The sequence below is a fragment of the Glycine soja genome, chromosome 14 (assembly GCF_004193775.1).
Source record: "Glycine soja cultivar W05 chromosome 14, ASM419377v2, whole genome shotgun sequence".
Lineage (NCBI taxonomy): Eukaryota > Viridiplantae > Streptophyta > Magnoliopsida > Fabales > Fabaceae > Glycine > Glycine soja.
Genome location: NC_041015.1, coordinates 35,642,785 through 35,649,789, shown reverse-complemented (window position 1 = coordinate 35,649,789; position 7,005 = coordinate 35,642,785).

Below are 7,005 nucleotides of genomic sequence, written 5' to 3'. Positions count from 1 at the left end.
CATCATCGATAGTAATGATATATAAACACTAACGCAACAATCTAAACAAAAATGTATGCGCTGTACAAATGACAATCGAAACAACAAAAACAAACATTAGTCTCTCAAGTCAAAACAATAACATAGCATAAAAATGATAAAAGAAATATGAAAGAAAACATGAATCTGGGGATCTCCCAGTCACGTATCTCCACTCCCTCCCAAGAAGTCAAGCAAATCGGCCATCTCCTCGTCCTCGTGGGCCTCTTCTCCATCGCCGGGAGCTTCTGGGGGCGCCTCTCCCGCTTGGGCCTCGGGCCAATCTCCGGGCCATGCAACCTCTGCCCTGAACTGGTCTGGAGTAGGGCATGAAAAAGAAGCGAAGCCCTGGCTCTGCATGCTGAGGCTCATCTGGTACAGACAATCATGGGTTTGTACATGTGCTCGGTGGTTGGCCGCCTGTTGGCGAACCAAATGCCGTAAATACTGCTCCATGTCAAATGCCCCAGCCTGGCCAACCTGATGAGGTGGTGGTGGTGCGCCTGCGGCCTGTGGAGCGTCACCCTGAGCCTGTCTCTGGGTACAGTACTTCTCAATAAAAGCCCGGGTGATGGGCGGCCGAATTACCTTGGTAGGTGCAACAGGGACTCCGAATGACTGGCAAAGTCCTGTGATCAGCGAGGGAAATCCCAGGGCCCTGTTGGACTTATCTGGGTCCAAAGGATGCCTAGTAGGCGCCATACCTGCAAAAATATAGATGGCATCAGCGATTAACTGAGCCACATGGATGCTCATTCGTGTCAGGATGGTGTACACCAGCTGACACTTCGGCAGGGGGAGGTCAGAATTATGATCGCTGGGCAGGATGTTGCTGAGGAGCAACGTCATCCAGATTTGGGTCAGAGTGGTCATGTTAGTGCGCATGATTCGCACTCGCCTCCCTGCAGCAGTCCGGGCAAAATCCTGCCCCGGTATACATAGCAGCTGGGCGATGGCCTCCTCATCGAACCCATCAGACCGGTTTCTCCTCTGGCCATACTCACATTCCTGGCCCTCTTCCAACACCAACGGATATCCTAGGAGTTGGCCGATAGCGTCGGCATCAAACGGGATCCACTGACCCCTTACCCAGGATCTCATGTCACGCACGCCCTCCTCTGTTGGCCAAGCATTGGCATAAAACTCAAGGACTATTTCTGGATCGAACTTGGCCATGGGAGTAACCAGTGATGTCCACCGCCGGCGCCCTATTTCCTCCTGGAAATCAGTATACTCGTCGTCCCTGAGCTGGACGCGTCGCTCCCGGAGAAACGACCATCCCTTGATGGCCTCGAAGCGCTGCTAGTGTACAGCGCTCCTAAAGCGGTGACTGTCATACTCCGGAGCGGAACTAGTTCCTTCGGCTGCCTTGTCCTTCCTTGACCTCTTTGAGGCAAGCTTCCTCGGGGCTATTTCCTGCGAAGGCAAACATTTGGAAAGTTAGTTCTACCAAGGGATGCTACTCTTAAAACAAAAATGGCATACAACCTCCTCCAATCAATGTAAATTTAGAGCAAGCTTATGCGCACATTTCCTCACGAACGTTCACTTGCACAAGACATTCTATTAACTAAGAAAAATGCACCCATATACAATCAAGGCAGCTTCGTTACCTAGATTATTTACATGTACTTCCAAGGTGTATTTGTTACCTACATCACACACATTTCCTTTGCTAAATTCACATACATGCATACTCTAAGCACTTTGGCTATCGAAAATTGCATACGTGCACATCCTGGTATTTCTAATACCTATACATACACAAACTTTATGATAAATCTTGACTATCTACACAATAAGGTGCTACATTTCATGCTTTTTTTTCAAGTTTTTGCTACCTAAAGCCGCATGCAAATTCAAGTATATTTTCTTTTGCTGACTAAAATTGTATTCAAATTAAAAGGTACATATATTTTTTGTAATGTATTTTCTTTACATAACATGTAATATGTATATTATTTTTTGTGAGACATTTTGACTACCAAAAATTATATGTACATACATCCAAGTATTTTGCTACCATATCCAAAGTGTAAATTGCCAAAGGTATTTTGCTACCTATTCTAAACCTACACATTTATGATGAGCAAAATTCCTAACCATCTAGGCATAGGGAAAATATTGTAGCATGGCCCATAGCTGATTGCTGGCCAAAAAGGGTAACTTTACCCAACATGCACCTCCTCTTGTGTTCTTTTACATAAAAACTTGGGTTCCTAGGCCTAGGATATATGTGGGGCAATTACTCTAGCCTTTTTCCGGAATGAATACATGTCCCAAAAAAATAGAAAATATGTACAAACCAAAATGCCCCATGGGTTGTTTCCTTACAAAAGTTACGCGCTAATGCCATTGAGGCATTTCACCGAACACTTGGTGGGCGCGCGTTTAGGTAACAATAGCAAGAGAACGGGGACAATGTGGCATGTCCCATTGTTTCAAAATACAATATAGGCCTAGGGCCATCCCATACAAACCCCTAATTCAACCTAATCAAGCAAGAAAACAAACCAAAATTGCCCCACATATTAGAGCACATTCCCACAATTTAGAGCACCAAAAGGAGATCAAAATACACCAATGAAAGGCTAGAAAGCTTAGGGATGGAACACTTACTTGTTGGTGATGAACAAAAGCGCAAAACGGAATCAAAAAATGCGAAAAATGATGACCCTAGGGCTGCAAACTCGTCAATCCCGTGGGTATGGCTTTTGAAAGGGGGAGAAAAGAAGTTTTTGAATGCAAAAACGTCCCCCCTTTCGTCATTCTTATAATTTGGTGCAGGGGTGGCTCGCCCAGGCGAGCTAACCTGCATTTTTTTTTTTTTTGAGAGGAACATTAACCATGTCCCCTCCTTCCTTTTAGCGTCTTGCTTAACTTGAACTTACTTAAATTAGAGTTAGGCATTGATTACTTATTTTTTAAAACAAACAAAAGGTAAAAGAAAACTGCGAATACAAAGGATACGGGGCTGCCTTGCAGCGACGTTCTCCGCTTGCTTAGCGTGGAGAAAGGGGCGACGATCAGTCGGTCGTGACCCCATCCCCACTTGCATCCGTTCCTGTGTACCTGCAAGTAAGAAACAACCTGGTGTGGCCAATCCTGACCGCATCGTTGTCTTACCTTGATTGGTTTCTGCTGTTCATGTTTTGTCTCTACCCCAGAAGGTAGCTCAAGATGATCCTGCCCCTGTTTTACCACAACAATATGCATGCGTATGCGTATGCGTATGCATGAATGTTTTCAAACGCAGCAAATTTTAGGGAAAGTTGGTTCAGGTTCAATTCTAATTAAGCGCTTGGGGCATCCCATGAACTGAGCGGAAGGGCTCAGGTGATCACAAATCAACGCAAGGTTTGAAACCAACGTGAGGACTAAAGCCTCGAATCCACGTTCATTTCTTTGAAAGATTGTAACGAGAGGTACAACAGACAGGAAATCCCTGGGGGAAATCCAGAAAACGCATAAAGATAAAGAACATGCAGCGACATCCTTAATTGCCCCAGCTTCTAAGCATAATATCATTTGACGACATCAGAATTCACGGGTGAAGGTAGCTCTTCGCCATCCATGTTGGTAAGCACCAGGGCTCCTCCAGAAAAAGCCCTCTTCACAACAAAAGGCCCTTCGTAGTTCGGGGCCCATTTCCCTCGATTGTCCTTGACAGCATGGGACATTTTCTTTAGCACAAGGTCTCCCTCATGGAACTTGCGCAAACGTACTTTCTTGTCGAATGCATTCTTCATTCTTTGCTGGTACACGCGCCCATGACTCATGGCTGTTAAGCGCTTACCCTCAATGAGGTTAAGCTGGTCATAGCGCGTTTGAGCCCACTCTGATTCCTTTAATCCGGATTCTGCCAAAATCCTCAATGACGGGACTTCTACCTCAAACGGTAACACAGCCTCCATCCCATATACCAATGAGAACGGCGTTGCCCCAGTTGACGTTCGCACTGAAGTCCGGTAACCGTGTAACGCGAATGGGAGCATTTCATGCCAATCCTTGTATGACACGGTCATCTTTTGGATAATCTTTTTGATATTCTTATTGGCCGCTTCCACGGCTCCATTCATCTTTGGCCGGTAGGGTGTGGAATTGTGATGCTGGATTTTAAACTCCTCGCACATTTCCCCCATCATCTTGTTATTCAGGTTGGTGCCGTTGTCCGTGATAATCTTCCTTGGCAAACCATATCGGCAGATGATCTCTTTCTTAATGAACCTGACCACCACATTCCTCGTGACATTGGTATATGAAGCCGCCTCGACCCACTTGGTGAAATAATCTATCGCTACGAGGATGAAGCGATGACCATTCGAGGCCTTGGGCTCAATGGCCCCGATGACATCTATTCCCCACATGGAGAAAGGCCAAGGGGCGGACATGACATTCAGAGGATGTGGTGGGGTATTGACATTATCTGCGAATGCTTGACATTTGTGGCATTTCCTCACATGGACACAACAATCACTTTCCATGGTAAGCCAGTAATAACCTGCTCTTAGGATCTTCCTAGCCATAGCATGCCCGTTGGGGTGCGTTCCAAACGAGCCCTCATGGACTTCCTCGATCATGTGATTTGCCTCCCTGGCATCCACACACCGCAGGAGTGTCATGTCGTGATTTCTCTTATACAGTATGCTTCCGCTCATGAAGAAACCGGCTGCCAACCTTCTCAATGTCCTTTTATCGTTGTCGGCAATCTCTGGCGGGTATTCTTTGCTTACGACATATCGCTTGATGTCGAAATACCAAGGCTTTCCGTCCCGTTCCTCTTCCACTTGGCAACAACGCGCGGGTTTGCCACGACACCAAAATTCAATGTAGGGTAGATCCCCATGCGGTGTTAGTTGGAACATAGACGCCAAAGTAGCAAGTGCATCCGCCATTTGATTTTCCTCGCGGGGAACATGATGGAAGGAGATCTCATCAAAGGTCTTAGCCAATTCCTTGATATAGGCTTTGTAAGGTATCAGCTTGGGATCTCTAGTTTCCCATTCCCCTCTCAGCTGATGGATTACCAACGCTGAGTCGCCGTACACCTTGAGCAGTTTGACATTGGAGTCAATCGCTGCCTGGACGGCTAGGGCACATGCTTCATATTCAGCCATGTTGTTGGTGCAGTCGAATCCTAGCCTGGCTGTGAAAGGTACACATTGATTGTCCGGAGAGACCAACACTGCCCCAACGCCATGACCTAGAATGTTTGACGCTCCGTCAAACCATACGGTCCATTTGTCCCGATCTTCGTCCAATTTTTCCTCAAACAAGGCCATGATGTCCTCATCCGGGAATTCAGGATGCATGGGCTGGTAATCGTTAAGAGGCTGTTGAGCCAAATAATCTGCTAAGGCGCTTCCTTTTATCGCCTTTTGGGTGACGTAGACTATATCAAACTCGGATAGCAGGACTTGCCACCGGGCAATTCATCCCGTGAGAGCTGGCTTTTCAAAGATGTACTTAACTGGGTCCATTTTGGATATCAACCAGGTAGTATGGCTCAGCATGTACTGCCTTAGGCGATGGGATGCCCATACTAAAGCACAACACGTTCTTTCGAGCAAGGAGTAATTCATCTCACAGGTCGTGAACTTCTTACTTAGGTAGTAAACTGCGCGCTCTTTCTTCCCGGATTCGTCATGTTGCCCCAGCATACATCCCATTGATTCGACCAAGATCGTCATGTACAAAAAGAGAGGCCTTCCAGGTACTGGTGGCATAAGCACGGGAGGATTCATAAGGCACTTTTTGATCCTTCCAAAAGCCTCTTGGCAATCCTCATTCCAGCGATCAGTTTGGTTTTTGCGTAAGAGCTTGAACAACGGCTCACAAATGGCGGTGAGCTGCGATATGAATCTGGAAATATAATTCAAGCGCCCCAGGAAACCTCGGACTTGCCTCTCTGTACGGGGTTCTGGCATCTCAAGGACAGCCTTCACTTTTTCGGGGTCTACCTCTATCCCTTTCTGGCTTACAATGAAACCAAGCAATTTCCCTGATTTGACCCCAAAGGTACACTTAGCGGGGTTCAACCTTAATTGATATTTCTTAAGCCTTTCGAACAACTTCCGCAGGTTGACAAGGTGTTCTTCCTCGGATTTAGATTTAGCAATTATGTCGTCCACGTAGACCTCGATCTCTTGATGCATCATATCATGGAACAAAGCTACCATGGCCCGTTGATAAGTTGCCCCGGCATTCTTGAGTCCAAAGGACATCACCTTGTAACAGAACGTCCCCCACAGGGTGACGAAAGTAGTCTTTTCCATGTCCACGGGCGCCATCTTTATCTGATTGTAACCAGAGAAACCATCCATGAAGGAAAATAAAGCGAAATTGGCCGTGTTATCTACGAGGATATCGATGTGTGGTAAAGGAAAATTGTCCTTGGGACTGGCCCGATTCAGGTCCCGATAATCCACACACATTCGTACTTTCCCATCTTTCTTAGGAACTGGTACGATGTTGGCAACCCATTTTGGATACCGAGCGACGGCCAGAAATCCAGCGTCAAATTGCTTCTTCACTTCTTCTTTTATCTTCAAGGATGTTTCGGGCTTCATCCTTCTCAGTTTCTGTTTTACCGGGGAACACTCGGGATTTAGAGGTAATCGGTGCTGTACAATGTCAGAACTCAAACCGGGCATATCTTGGTATGACCAAGCAAAGATGTCTTGGTAGTCTTTCAGCAGGATTATTAATTCTTCACGGATGGGTGCGGTAATACCTGTACCTATCTTTACTTCCCTCTTTCCACTGCCAATTCCTAAGTCTACCAGCTCTGTTTCTTCTTGATGAGGCCCCATTTCTTGGTCCTCATGGGCGACCATTCTTTCTAATTCTGGGGGAAGTCCCACATCCTCGTTTCCTTCATCTTCCGTTTGATTCATTTCTTGCTCGAAGTCGATAGGCGGGTCCCAGGTATTAGTACCTTCGGGGGACTCGTCATCGGATCTGCCGTTTCAGAAAAAGAAGTAAACA